This window comes from Narcine bancroftii, unplaced genomic scaffold, assembly GCF_036971445.1.
Source record: "Narcine bancroftii isolate sNarBan1 unplaced genomic scaffold, sNarBan1.hap1 Scaffold_122, whole genome shotgun sequence".
NCBI classification, from domain to species: domain Eukaryota; kingdom Metazoa; phylum Chordata; class Chondrichthyes; order Torpediniformes; family Narcinidae; genus Narcine; species Narcine bancroftii.
In genome coordinates, this window is record NW_027211857.1 from 155,096 (window position 1) to 171,048 (window position 15,953).

The 15,953-nt window shown below is 46.3% G+C and overlaps 1 long non-coding RNA gene across 1 annotated transcript in view; it reads right to left on the minus strand.

Annotated features, from left to right (window-relative positions):
• The window catches only part of LOC138750356 (uncharacterized), a 34,215-nt gene extending 19,495 nt beyond the window's left edge, over positions 1–14,720 (minus strand). The window contains exon 1 of the long non-coding RNA XR_011349282.1: positions 14,632–14,720. This is a non-coding gene — a long non-coding RNA (uncharacterized lncRNA). The remainder of the gene's footprint in view (positions 1–14,631) is intronic.
• Positions 14,721–15,953: the final 1,233 nt, after the last annotated feature.

Consider the following 15,953-nt stretch of genomic DNA (forward strand, 5'->3'; position numbering starts at 1 on the left):
AAATTTCTTTACGATAAACTCACGATTATAGAGACCGAAGCTCTAGTCTGGACAGATGATGAGATTAAAGATTTTGACTTCGTTAAACATAGCCTTACGCGTGCCCCAGTCTTGGCACTACCCGACTTAAATAAGCCTTTTGATTTATATACTAATGCCAAAGGAGGTGTAGCCACCGGAGTACTAACCCAGGACAGGGCAGGCTATAGACAACCAGTGGTTTTTCTATCAAAGATTTTAGACCCCGTTTGTCGTGGCTGGCCAGAATGTGTACAAGCCATCGCAGCCACTGCTGTTTTAGTTGAGGAAGGAAGGAAAATTACTTTCGGCGCCCCTATGATAGTTCACACCCCTCACACAGTCCGCAATATTCTCTTACAACGTGCTGGGAGATGGCTCACGGACCCTAGAATTTTAAAATATGAAACGATCCTAATGGATAGGGATGATTTGACCTTGCTCACGACTAAAACCCTTAACCCAGCAGCCTTCCTCGTTGCTCCAAATTCGGACAATTCCACAAATGAATTAGAACATGAGTGCTTAGAAGTCATAGATCTACAAACCAAAATTAGGGAAGATCTAACTGATGTCCCTTTAAAAGAAGGTGAAAGGTGGTTTATTGACGGCTCTTCACGATGCATTGCAGGAACTCGCTATAGTGGGTACAGTGTAGTGGATGGGAAGCAAGGACTGGTGATTGAAGCCGGTCGACTCCCTGGTCATTGGTCAGCACAATCCCGTGAATTATACGCCCTATGTAGAGCACTCCACGGCTTAGAGAACAAAATAGACACTATCTACACTGACTCTAAGTACACTTTTGGTGTAGTCCACACCTTTGGGAAGATCTGGAAAGAACGGGGAATGATAACTGGTAAAGGACAGAAGTTAGCCCATGAACAGTTAATTGTCCAATCCCTAGATTCTCTGACTCTCCCGACTGAAATAGCCGTAGTACATGTCCGAGGACATCAAAGTGGTGACAGTCCTGAAGCGAACGGCAACAGACAAGCTGATGCAGCTGCCAAACAGGCTGAACTTGCGGAAAAGATTCACATCCACCTATTACTGCCCACACCACTAGAGATTTAAAAAAAACCCATCTTTTCACGGGAAGAAGAGGTCTCAATGAAAGATCAGGGATTTCGCCAAACTGCCGACGGGTTGTGGTGGACAGCAGACGGACGTCAAGTCCTTAACAAAGCATTAGCCCGCCAAGTGGTAGATCAGCTACACCAACAGACACATTGGGGAACTCAGGCGCTTGTTGATGCCTTTCAACGATCTTTATACTGCTCCGGTATATATACAATTGCTAAACTTACTACTCGCAGCTGTCCGATCTGTCAGAGAATCAATAAAAAATCTATGCGGCCTGGCGGTCGCGACATAGCAGTTCGCCCGTTTCAACGCATACAAGTTGACTTTACAGAACTTCCTAAAATTGGTATTTACAAATACATTCTAGTCATGGTAGATCATTTTACACGATGGGTTGAAGCTTTCCCCACCCCGAATGATCGAGCTATCACTGTAATCGGAATACTTATTGAATCTGTGATTCCAAGATATGGTCTGATTCAAACCATTGATTCAGACCGAGGAACACATTTTACCTCTCAGGTTCTCCAGGGTGTCTGCAAGAAACTGGGAATAGACTGGCAACTACATACCCCATGGCACCCCCAAAGTTCAGGTCGAGTTGAAAGAATGAATCAAACTTTGAAAAATCAACTCACTCGACTTCATGAAGAGACTGGCCTCTCCTGGATTAAATCTTTACCATTAGCCCTGCTTAGAATTCGCACAGCCCCTCGTAAAGACCTTGCAGTCTCACCATACGAAATGATGTTTGGACTTCCATTTATGGGATTCCACACTGATACCCCTATCCCTGAGGCTAATGATCAATACATTTCAAAATTTCTACAGGGTCTTTCTACTTCTATACATGACCTGAAACAGAAGGGATTATTAGCCCAAACTCCACCCCTGGAATTTCCTATCCATTCTATTAAACCTGGTGATTGGGTTTATGTCAAAGCATGGCAAGATAACCAACTGAAACCTGCCTGGGATAGTCCCTACTGTGTCCTTTTGATTTCAGACGCTGCCGTGCGAACAAGAGAAAAAGGCTGGACCCACATCCAACGGATTAAACCAGCTACCAAACCACAGGATTAAGACACTCAAACTCAACCCTCCACCTGGCGTGCAGTGCCTCATCCTTCTGACCTGAAACTTACACTACGCCGTGAAAAAGTGCCGTAATGTTGTTTTTATTCTTTATTGTATTGTTTAATTGTTGCTTCTCCATTTCTGGGACATCACTTAATTACTCACAATGTATTAAGTCCTCCTGGAATAGGGGCAGCAGAGGTCACAATTTTTTTCCTTTAGAGTTTAGACAAGGTGTAGATTTAGTTTTTAGCCATAGTAAGATATGTTTTAATAAGGGATTCCAATACGGACCAGGGGACCAGAACAGCTGTAGAGACCGTCACTTAACTTCCCACATAGATATTAAAGGTATGAGTTCTAAACCTGTAGCACAAAGAGAGCGATATGACACAGACACACTGAATGTTAGTAACCAATGCACCTGTCAGAGAAAGAGAGAGAAGACGTTTGCTAATGTACACAGACAGGCTTCGACTCACAACTTCAATTCTACTCAGACTGTTAAACACATCTCTAATCGTAATGCACAATCCTCCCCAGACTGGTCTTTTCTCAAACATCCTTTGGGTTCCGCCGGCATTTACAATCCTTACTACTGCATCGTTAAGGGAAGTTCCAGTTATAAACGGCAACAGCGGCTACAGATCGCTAACGCTCCTTGCCACCGGAAACATCTAATCAGACTCCATGCAGCCTTGGGCATTATCATCCAACACAACACAATGGCCCTGAGGTTACGGGCTGAAGATAAACAACGTTTACCAGACACACTTCAACAACACCGCCTGCCTCTCGATTACAGCTTCGCTGCTGAACGCAGCACTTGTGAAAGACTCCTTAAAGACACTACTCACAACGGGCAGGCGGTTAAGAACACTTCTTCAGGACGTCAAAAAACTTCCCATGCCCAGGGACAGACTTTGCCACCTCGGTCCTCTGCAGGATCGACTGGACTTTTCACCGGTTACTGGAATCTGATACTCGCAACCCTTTTAACAGCTGGACTCATTACTCTCACCATCTTACTGCTTCCCTACATACAGACTGGTACACATCGTTTAACTCATCAACCCTTTCGTCAGAACACTTACACCCAAAGGATGTACAATTCCCAACATCTTTCTGAGGACATAGAAACTGCTATCCGTTTATTTACCAGCTGGGAAAACCAACAAGTTCCACTTTACCGCATCAGTAATACTGATCTAAAAGAAAACGGAGGATTGTGAGAGACCAGTAACACTGAGATCAGTAACACTGATCATTGTGTGAGATCAGTATTACTGATCTAAAAGAAAAGTGAGGATTGTGAGAGATGAGAAAAACTGACATTGTAATATGAACATGAAGAAATGAAGAAAATAAAATTGATACATAAGTAAATGAATGAAGCCAGTGCAAACAACATGAGACATGGATATTGGAAGGCAGGAAGCTGACACTGTCTGAGTAAGGTAAGAATCTCTTACACCAGCAAGTTCACTGAATGAAGGAGAGAAGGACAGACAATTGAGAATAGAAGTAGAGTTAGTCTGAACGAGATAAGGGTCGCCAAGCCCCAGATAGAATTAGCAAGGCTTGCATAAATAATTAGAAGACCTTAGACAGTATTAGCAAGTTATACATATATAATTAGTAAGTCATACAACAGATTTTTCAAGTATGCGTATTTAACTAGTAAACCCTAGACAAGATTAACGAACCCTGCAGATGAAGGGACTGTAGCCCTGAGAGTCGGGAAGGTGTGAATGGGGACAAGGGCTAGGATGTGAATAAGGACAATGGGAATAATGGCAAAAGAAGACACCGACAGGATACCCCCTGGTCCTCCAAGTATACTGAAACTGCACGTAGGCAGGAAGGATTGCCTCTGCCAAACCCATCCAGGGGGCAGAAGAATGTAAGGGGGAGGGTATTCTGATACTGAAATTTACTGTATAAAAGTTGGGTGAGCCCCAGTGTATGTGTGTATTCCCAGGGTAAGGGGAAGCACCCAACTTTGCATTGTTGTTGTAATAAATGTTCTTTGTTCTCAATATTTGTCTCGAGCAATTTCTTTAAAGGTACTTCTATTTCGAACAGGACCTACTCTGGATTTCACCAATCTTTTCCTCTTGACATATCTATAAAAGCTTTTGCAGTTGGTTTTTATGTTTGCCGCAAGCTTACTCTCGTAATTTATTTTTACCCTCTTGATTAATCCCTTTCTCCTCCTTTGCTGCATCTTGAACTGTTCCCAGTCTTCGGATTTGGTACTTTTTTGGCCAATTGATATTCTCTCTCTTTGGACCTAATGCTGTCTCTAATTTCCCATGTTATATACGGTTGAGTCACCTTTTTTGGTTTATTTTTATGCCAAACTGGTATAAACGATTTCTGCAATTCTTCCATTAGATCTGTGAATGCTTTCCATTGTCTATCCACTGTCAACCCCCCCCCCCCCATAAACACCACCCAATCAATTTTACTCAACTCCCATCACATACCATCATAATTCCCTTTATTTAAATTCTGGACCTTAGTCTCGGTTTTAATTTCTTCACTCTCCATGTCGAGTGTGAATTCGATCATATTGTGATCGCTCCTACCCAAAGGACCTCGTACAACAAGATTGCTGATTAGCCCCTTTTCATTACATACTACCCAGCCTAAAATGGCCTGCTCCCGAGCTGGTTCCTCGACATATTGGTCTAGATAACCGTCCCGTAAACATTCAAGGAACTCCTCCTCCTCAGTATTTTTAGAAATTTGGCTAGTCCAATCAATATGTAAATTAAAGTCTCCGACAGCTGTTCCCTTATCTAATTTCTTTTTAAGCCTTCCCTCACCTCTACATTACTATTTGGAGGCCTATATACCACCCCCACTAACGTTTTCCGCCCCTTGCTATTCCTCAGTTCTACCCATATAGATTCGGTATCTTCCGAGTTAATATCCTTTCTGTCAATCGTGTCGGTCCCTTCTCTCACCATCAATGCTACCCCACCCCCTTTTCTTTCTTGCCGATCCCTCCTAAATATCGTATACCCCGGGATGTTAAGTTTCCAGGCTTGCCCACCTTGCAGTCATGTTTCTGTAATCCCAATCAAATCGTATTTGTTTGTCTCAATGTCCACAGCCAATTCATCTACCTTGTTCCGAATGCTTCTTACATTAAGATATAAAGCATTCAAATGAGCTTTTTTTTACCTTCCCTGCTCTTTCTGATTTTTTTACTTTCGCTGCCCAACCTAACTTTTCCTATTTTATCTTTCCTGTCCTTTGCCCTATCATACAGGTTCCCATCCCCCTGCCAAATTAGTTTAAACCGCATCCGACGGCTGTACCAAACCTAGCTGCCAATATATTGACCCCTTTTGGGTCTAGGTGTAACCCATCCTTCTTGTAAAGGTCATGACTTCCCCAAAAGAGATCCCAATGATTCAAGAAGCCAAAACCCTGTCTTTTACACCAGCCCCTGAGCCACACATTCATTTGTCTTAACCTTCCATTTTTGTCCTCAGTTGCACTTGGCACAGGTAGCAATCTAGAGATCACCACCCTGGCGGTCCTTTTTCTTAGCTTCTGTCCCAGCTCTCTGTAATCCTTTTTTAGTACCTCCTCCCTCTTTTTATCTATGTCATTGGTACCCAATAAGGCATGTACCAAGACATCAGGCTGCTCACAGTCTCCTTTCAGAATACTCTGGACCCGATTTGAGATATTCCCGTACCCTTGCACCAGGGAGGCAGCACGCCATGCGGGTATACCTATCTGGCTCACAGAATCTCTTGTCTGTACCTCTGACAATGACCACTGCATTCCTCCTCACCTTTTATCACCTTGATCCTAAATGTTGAATGTGTATGTTCATGTAATTTCCCCGTCTCTGTCGGTTTCTCCCTCCTAATTAGAAGTGTAGAGGCTTGCCTAACATATCAACCCTGTTCTGTTTCCATCCCCGAAATAAATGTGTGCTTTGTACCTCCGCTTTGGTCTGGTTCTTAATCTGTCGGACCCACACGAATGTGACAACAATGGAGGAGGGGAAGCAAAGTATGTCAAAATGTGTTATTGCCTATGAACAGAGGCAATAGAATATTAAATTTATGTTATGACAGAGTATAAGATATTTTGAAGACGCTACATGGAAAAAATTCTTCAAACAATTAAACACAAATACGGAGAGGCAAGTGGGACCTTCTGTTTTCTCCCGCTTAGATCATTCTTAAGAGAAAGATAGGGACCAACATTGACTCCACCTAAAATTAGTGAAATGGAACAAAGAATTGGATGGGAAATACACCCAAAGTTATCAATGAAATGTACGATGCTCTCCAGAGAGAAAATCCAAAACCAGGATAGCAGAGGTCAGGAGAAAGATGGGAGTCGGGCTTGGATGTGACGATTTCAGAAAGAAGCTGTTCAGAGTGGTGTGAAGATTGAAATATACAAATTCAAGAAGAAATAGGGTCAGGATTGTGTCAAGAGTGTTACAAATATGATTAATGCCAGATATAAAAATAAAAATCTCCACATCAATTCTGCTATACTACATATAAATGATGGCAGAGGTCGACAGCATCGAGTCCACGCTGCTGAAGATCCAGCTGCGCTGGATGGGTCACGTCTCCAGAATGGAGGACCATCGCCTTCCCAAGATCGTATTATATGGCGAGCTCTCCACTGGCCACCGTGACAGAGGTGCACCAAAGAAAAGGTACAAGGACTGCCTAAAGAAATCTCTTGGTGCCTGCCACATTGACCACCGCCAGTGGGCTGATAACGCCTCAAACCGTGCATCGTGGCGCCTCACAGTTTGGCGGGCAGCAGCCTCCTTTGAAGAAGACCGCAGAGCCCACCTCACTGACAAAAGGCAAAGGAGGAAAAACCCAACACCCAACCCCAACCAACCAATTTTCCCTTGCAACTGCTGCAATCGTGTCTGCCTGTCCCGCATCGGACTGGTCAGCCACAAACGAGCCTGCAGCTGACGTGGACTTTTTACCCCCTCCATAAATCTTCGTCCGCGAAGCCAAGCCAAAGACATATAAATTAAATGGACTTATCTCCAATTATTCCGAGAAATGTTTTCAATGTAATCAGGTGATTGAGACTTTTCTTTCCATTCGGTTTGGACCTGTGCAAAAGTGGAAGGATTTCAGTCTATTATTAGGACAAATTATGAAGATTAAAATACAAAAGGATGTGAGAATATTTGTGCTTGGTCAGAGATATGAAGCAGATACAAAACTGAAGTTGAATAAATATCAAAAACATTTTCTGAGTCCAGCCATAACAGCAGTGAAGAAATGTGCAGCATGAACGTGGAGAGCAGAGAGTTGTGTAATGAGAGACGGGACATTGAAATGAAAACTGTGTCACTATGTAACCATATAACCATTTACAGAGCAGAAACAGGCCATGTTGGCCTTTTGAGACTGCACCGGTTCACTAGAACAACTCCACTAGCTCAATCCTCCCGATTTCCGCCAATATCCCTCCAACCCCCTCACCTCCATTTACACATCCAACCTTCTCTTAAATGACAGAAGGGACCCTGCCGCAACTATCTCATTCGGAAGATCATTCCATTCTGCCTCCACTCCCTGAGTGAAGAAGCATCCTCTAAAATTTCTCCAGAAGTTTTGCCTCCTTACCTTTAACTCATGGCCTCTTGTTCCAACCTTCCCTTCCCTCACGGGAAGGTATCTGTCTATGTCTCGTCTATCTATTCCTTTCATAATTTTAAATAGCTATATTGTCCCCTCTCATTCGTCTACGTCCCAATGAATAAAGTCCCAGTCTCCTTAATCTCTCCCTGTAATCCAGATGCTGTAAGCCAGGCAACATTCTTATAAATCTCTGCACCTTCTCCACCTTATCTATATTCTTCGTATAATTTGGAGACCAGAACAGAACACAATTCTCCAAACATGGCCTCACCAATGCCTTAAACAGCTGCACTCTAGCCTATGCTATGATTTATGAAGGCCAGCATGTCATATGCCTTCTTAACCACCCTGTCTACCTGGGAACCCACCTTCAGTGAACTCTGTTCCATAACTCCAAGATCCCTCTGTTCCTCTTCATTCCTCTACCCCCTCCCCTTAACTGCATATGTTCTATTTGTATTTTTTTTTCCGGAATGCAGCACCTCACACTTGTCAACATTAAATTCCATCTGCCATCTTTTCCAAACAAACCAAATCCTTTATTCAAAGAAAATCTACCTCACTGTCCACCACTCCCCCTATTTTCGTATCGTCTGCATATTTGCTTACCCAGTTAACCACACCCTCCTCTAAATCATTAATATTAATGATAAACAACAAGGGACCCAGCATCGATCCCTGAGGCACTCCACTTGTCACAGGCTTCCAACATGACATATAGTTGTCCACCATGACTCTCTGCTGTCTATCTCCCAGCCACTTCTGAACCCATCCCACTATCTATTAATCCCTAATGACTGAACCTTCCTAAATAACCTTACATGCAGAACCTTATCAAAAGCCTTACTAAAATTCAAATAGATCTCTTTTCTTGTCAACTCTTCAAAAAAATTCAACAAGATTCATCAAACATGATTTTCCTTTCACAAACCCATGCTGGGTGCCCCTGATCTATCCCTGCCTATCCAGATATTTGTACATACTATCTCGAAGTATACCATCCATAATCTTCCCCACTCGGAAGTCAAACTTACTGGCCGATAATTACTTGGACTCCACCTACTGCCTTTTTTGAACAACAGAACTATATTTGCAACCCTCCAATCCCGCGGCACCACACCCTCCTCCAGTGATCTTTGAAAAATCGTTGTCAGTGCCCCCGCTATTTGTTCCCTGACCTCCCTTAAAGTCCTGGGAAAAATCCCATCAGGACCAGGAGACTTATCCACTTGAATTGACCCAAGAAGCTCCAAACCTCTCACTTTACTAATCCTTATCCTTTCCATAACTAACCCCTTTGCCTCTCTTATCTTGTATTGCCCATTGTCCGTTTCCCTCATGAATACAGATGAGAAAAATTTGTTCAATATTTCTCCATCTCATACGGTTCCTGAAATAGTTCACTGGTCCCATCATCCAGTCGACCTATTCTATGTTTAACCCTCCGTTTACTGTTCACATATCAGTAAAAACCCTGAGGATTCACCTTCGCCTTATTAGCTATGGACACCTCATCCCTTCTTTTTGCCTCTCTAATTTCCATTTTAAGGTTCTTAAGAGTATGTCAAAATGATCACTGGATCCGAAGTTCTCCCTAACGCTCACCTCTGTCACCTGCCCCATTGCATTCCCAAACAACAGATCGAACACTGCTCCCACTCTAGTTGGCGTCTCAACATATTGCTGCAAAAAGCAATCCTGAACAAAATGCAAAAATACTAAGCCATCCTGCCCTTTTACTGACTGCATTTCCCAATCAATATTTGGAAAATTGAAATCCCCAACCAACACCACCCTATTTCACTTGCATATCTTACCTATTTGCACATTTGCTCTCCTAGTTCCCTTTCCCCATTTGGAGGCCTTTAATAATCCCCATAATAATAACCTCACCCTTCTTATTTTTCAGCTCTACCCACACTGCCTCTCTTGACGAGCCCTCCAGTCTATCTTGCCTCAGCACTGCTGTAATATCCTCCCTGACATGTAATGCCCACCTCCCCCTCTTAATCCACCAACTCTGTCACATCTAAAGCAGCGAAATCCTGGAACATTCAACTGCCAGTCACAACCTTCTTTCAACCATGTCTCGCTAATGGCCTCACATCATAATGCCACATGTCAATCCACATTAATCCTCGCATTAAAATAAATACAACTCAGGGATCTCCAACATCCTACCTTCTGCATATCTTCCTATCTACCATTCTCACAATTTTCACTGCAGTATCTGTTTACTACTTCCTGCTTTTCCTCCCTCAAATTATTTAAACTTGTCTCTTTCCTTACCCTACTAACCCTCACCCTACTGTCCTGGCTAACCTGAAACCCTGTCCCTAACCATACTCGTTTAAACACCTCGTGACAGCCCTAGCAAATGCCCCCGCCAGGAGACTGGTCCCTCTGGGATTAAGATGTCACCCATCATTATGGTATAGGTCCCAGCTTCCCCAAAAAAGGTCCCAGTTGTCCAAGAATTGAAACCCAGTCTCTGACTCCACCCCTTGAGCCACATGTTTAACCTCCACCTAATCCTAGGTGCTCGCTGGAAGTGCTAGCTGCCTGATGTTACTCTCGGAATAAATGAAACAGGAAGGACCACAGTGCTAGCCTGAAAGAAAGAAGTTATCATCTGGAGAACCCTGATGGGCCAAGTTTTATCAGCGAGACATTGAGGTGACTAATGGTGGTAGCTCAGTTGTGGAAATCCTGGAACAACAAAACTCTCTCTGCAAACCTACGGAACTTTCTTGAGTGGAAAAGCCTGATGAACTTTATACGTGTTCAATTCTGTGCACAGTATCAGAATTGCCTAGAACCAATGAACTTAGAAGAATGAGAAGTGAGATTGAACTGTGAACCAAATAACTTTTCTTAAATTTACACACACATCATACACATGCACTTTGACTTAGAAGGGGATTAAGGTTAGTTAAGTTAATAGAGATAAGTTAAAGTTTGATTCTGTTTTCATGTTTAAAGATAATTAAAAACAACTTATCTTTAAATAACTACTTGTCTTGGTGAATGTCTATTGCTGCTGGGTTTTAGGGACCTTTGGGCTCATAACACCATAGTCTGGCGACGTACATTGACCTCCTTCCCAATCCATCCATTTTGGATCCCCACATGAAGAGGGAAACTGCTCTGGTAATAGGCAGGGCAGAGGTGTGTGGGATGGGCCACGCCTGCATCACACGCAGCAGTACCGAGAGCACCTTGCACCTGATGACCAGGTTTTTCCCCATTACTGAGAGGGAATGTCATTCCCACAGACCCAGTTTCTGGTGGACTTTTACAATCGGCTCTGACCATTTTTTTGTTGCATGCCTCGGCCTCTCCAAGCCAGATCCCCGACACCTTCAGGTAGTCAGATCTGACTGTGAAGAGGACAGCGGACTAATTTACCAAAGTGCATTGCCTCGTGTTTGTTCCAGTTTACCCTGGAAAATAGCATTGTATACTTCTGGGCCCAGCCACTTCCAGACTTGTGTACAACTCAGCCGTTCTCCCAGAACTGGGGGTCTCTGTGCTAGTCCCTGTCTCCTGGAGTTGGGAGTCTCTGCAATGTTCCCCATCTTGCAGATCTGGGGGTTTCTACACTGCTCCCTGTCTCCTGATATTGTTGTTTTATTCTCCACCAGTCCCACAGCACAACCCTGACCCCTGTACAGAGGGATCAGTGAAAATATGGGTAGTTTTGCCAGGGTGGGGTCCATCCAGGAGCCTGATAACAGCAGGGAACCCGTGGAAGGGGATGGAGGGCATTCGATGGTGCACCAGCAGGACACTGCTGAGGGTGCGGATTCCCTCGGGCTCTCGAGGGTAGAAGGCGCAGGTTATTCCAATGGTTTAGGTGAGGCCAGGGTCCAAATTAGAGCTGGCGCAGGTCATCAAGGGTCGACATAACAGGTGCCTGGAACTGTCATGAGGATACTAAGGGCTGGTAGAGGTAGGTAAGGAGGGGGTAGTTGTATTCCGACGAGGGATTGATGAGTGAGGGGCCACATGGATGGGACTTCGAGACAAGGGGCCTCTGATTGTCCAGGGATGGGGCCTGTAAATAGACCCGCAGACATCCAGCACACAGCATCTTTGACCCACTACCATCAGGAAGGAGATACGGAGGAACAAAATCAGGCTGCCAGACAGGGAAATAACTTCTTCCAACAGGCCATGAGATTGACAATGCAATGCGAGTTGAATGGGTCCGTGGAATGAAAAGGATGAGAGGGATATGGACTGTTTGCAAGGAGCTTGGCCATCAGAAAAGAAGGGCCAAAAGGATGGTTTCGGAGTTGTCTATCTTGTCCACACTTTTGAGTTGAATACTTAAATAATTCATGACAGGCAGGACTATCATTTTAGATGAAGATTTAAGATTGACACATGCAGCCCGGGAACAGGCCCTTTCAGCCTCTGAGCCACAACCACTCAATTACACCAATGACTTACAAACCCCGGTACGTTTTAAATGGTGGAAGGACCAGGAGCAACTGGTGGAAATGCACGCAGACACAGGAAGAATGTACAACTCCCCAGAGACAGTGTCAAATTTGAACCCGGCTCGCTGGCCCCTTATCAGCGTTTTTCTAACCGCGGCACTAACCTCGCCACTCTCAAATATTCCCAGGGTTCTTCCTCCTACTTTCCATGAGCTGTGATTGCTTCCAATTCCAGTGCCCTTGTTTCCCTGAGACTCTGACCCCTGCCCAGTGACTCTGTCCCTAATGCCTCTCCCTGGCCAGATGATCACCATTCTCTCCTGGCTAGCACCCAAATTTTCTTACCCAATTCCAGCACCTACAACCCCCTCGTCATGGCCCACCCACTCGCCCACAGGGCCAAGGGTAGCAAGGTGGGGGAAGGTCCAGCCTGTAGTCACAAAGCTTGTCGAAGGACAAGTGAGAGCAGGAGTCCTGGGGCAAGAGGTGAAGGGCAATGTGTACTGTAGCAGCCAGCTACACAGGGTCACAGCCTCCAGGGTGGGGGGAGAGAGAGAACTGGCTCAGATGGGACAGATGTCCCGGTGCCATGGGTCAGGGAATTCCCCAGCTCGGTGAAGGTCTGGGACACTGCCACCGGCAAGGAGACTGGACCACTGCCCTCCCCACATCTCCACCATCTGGGGGTCCCAGGAGCAGCTCAGGTTCCAAGGCCTGTCAGTGGGGGAAGGGGGAGGTTCGGGAATTGGGGTGGGGTAGTTCTGAATGGTGATCGAGAGGATCGGTCCAGTGGGAGGACAGACATGACAGACATGAGGACTGGGGCTTCAGGACAGATCCCGTGGGGAGGCAGGAGCTTTGGGGACCAGCCGGTGGGGGACAATGGCTTTGGAAATGGACCTGGTGGGGGTCAGGGGCTTTGGGGAGAGACCAGTGGGTTTGTGGGAGGACCTGTCGGGCAAAAGAATTAGTGACAGACCAAGTTGGGAATGGCATTGGGGATTGGCTCAGCAGGAGATGGGATGTTGATGAACCCGGCGGGGATGCGTTTGGGAATGGATCCGGTGGGGGATGTTATTGGGATGGATCAGGTGGGGGACGGTATTGGGGTTGGACCCAGTGGGGGACAAGATTGGGGATGGATCCAGCGGGGGGTGGGATTGGGGATGGACTCGGAGGGAGACGGGATTTTGGATGGACCCGGCGTGCACAGAATTGGGGATGGACGCGGCGTGCACAGAATTGGGGATGGACCCGGCGGGGGACGGTATTGGGGACAGATTCAGCGGGGGACAGTTTTGAGGTTGGACCCAGCAGGGGACGGGATTGTGGATGGACCCGGCAGGGGATGATATTGAGGATGGACCTGGCGGGGTCAGTTTTGGAGATAGACATGCTGGGGGATGGACCCGGCAGGGGACTGCCCATTGACTCCGTCTTCAATGCCTCACACCGGCCGGATGATCACCGTTCTCTTTGCCAGGTCTCACCCAAACTTTCTTACCCCAATTCCACCACCTACAAACCCTTGTCATGTCCCACCCACTCACACACAGGGTCAAGGGTAACTAGGAGGGGGAAGCTCCTGGCTGTGGGCACACAGCTCGTTGAAGGACAAGTGGGAGCAGGAGTCCTGGGGAAGAGGTGAAGGGCAGTGTGTATTGTAGCAGCTAGCTGAACTGGGCCACATTCTCCAGGATGGTGGGGGGAGAGAGAGAGAGAGAGAGGACTGGCTCAGATGGGATAGATATCTGTGTGCCAAGGGTCAGGGGATTCCCCAGCTTTGTGAAGGTATGGGACACTGTCAACGGGAATGAGATGGACCACTGCCCTCCCCACATCTCCACTGTCTGGGGGTCCTAGGAGCAGCTCAGATACCAAGGCCTGTGGGTGGGGGAAGGGGAAGGTTAAAGAATTTTGGTGGGGTAGTGTGATGGGGAATCGATTGGAGAGGGTCCCAGTGATGGAACTGGTCTGGTGGGAGGACAGACCTGATGTTGGGCCTTTGGATACAGGCGAATTGGCATGGGGGACGGCGACAGGGACTTTTGGCTGGGCATGTTGTGGGACAGGGGCTTGTTGAAAGCCCTGGTGGGAGACAGGAGCTCTGGAGACGGTCCAAGCAATGGGTGGAGCTTTGGGGATGGTCCCAGTGGGGAATAGGGGCTTTGTTGACAGGCCTGACAGTATTTTGGGGATGATCTCAGCAGGGGGAGGGGTTTGGGGACAGGCCTGGTGGGAGATGAGGGCTTTGGGGAAGGGCCAGGTGGGTGACAGGGGACAGTATTAGGGAAGGACCCAGAGGACAAAACCACACCAGGAGCTCTGGTTCACCTCGGGTCACTCACCTTGGCCCACGGACGTGCTTTGATCTGCGGGAAGCTGAATTCGTTGCAGTTTGGGTTCATCTCCCGAATCTGCTCCCTGGATGAGGTCCGCAACACCTGTTGGGACAGAAACCACCTTCACTACTGGCTCGGGGTGGGGGGAGCAGGAGGGTGACAAGGGGAGGGAATGCAGTGTATGTGTACCAGGTCATGGACATGGGATGAGCCCTAGAACTGAGGTGGTGGTGAAGGCTGAAACCTTAGGGGTATTTAAGAGGCTCTGAGTCACGTGGATGAAAGAAAAATGGAGGGTTATGAGGGAGGAAGGGGTTAGTTATTTTTATTTTGGTATGAATACATCGGTCGGCACAACATCGCGGGCTGAAGTGCTTGTACTGTGCTCTCATGTTCTATGTTAAACATGTCCTGTCAGTCTTTCAGCAAGCGGATATGTCGGGGAGGGACCGCTGCCGAATGGCACATTCCAGGCTGCAGGGGTACATGCTGAGGGATGCACGGAGGCTTGGCGTAGCCAACACGAAGGCACTATGGGGATGGATCATAATCCTTCCATAACCGTGCACTGAGTGGCTGAGACCAAGGGGAACTCCTCCAACAGCAGAGGGGGGCAGGAACCACACGGTATCAAAGTGGTGGCAATGAAGGTAAACAGAGATGTATACAGCAATGTGTAGTGAAGGGAATATCTGGATACAACAGGAGGAGGAGAAAAGACTTGGAATGGTCTTCCTCTTTGGAAATAATTTGTAAATAAAGTCAATTTTGCGGGGTTGGGGGGAGGGGAAGAGAAAAGCCCTACTCAGTCAACTTTGCTTCATGAGATACATTCTCCGATCCAGAAAATCTATTCTGCACCCGCTCCAGAGTACAAGATCAAATTTATTACCCTTGGATAGCACAAGTACGACCTGATAAAACAGCGTTCTTGGGATAAACATACGCAAACACACAACCAAGCCCTCACACAACAGACAAATGATACATGTGCAGCACGTCCAGAAAATTACTTGATATTATTGAATAAATAGCAGAGTCGAGGAGTATTTGTATGAGCAGCTCATCAATCGTTCCACGTTCTCCCTGCTTGGAGGAAGAGGCTGTTCCTGGGCTTGGAGGTACTGGCTCTGAAATTCCTGGATCTCTTTCCCGACGGGAATAGCTGGATGATGCTGTTGGCCGGGTGAAGGGTGCCTCGATGATTTTGTCAATGATCATAGTGGATCACATTGATATTTGGGGAGGTGGGGAGCAGGAGGGTGTCCCCAGTGTTGCTCTAGGCCACTTTACGTCCTGTGGATTGACCTCTGATTATTTTTTAAAAA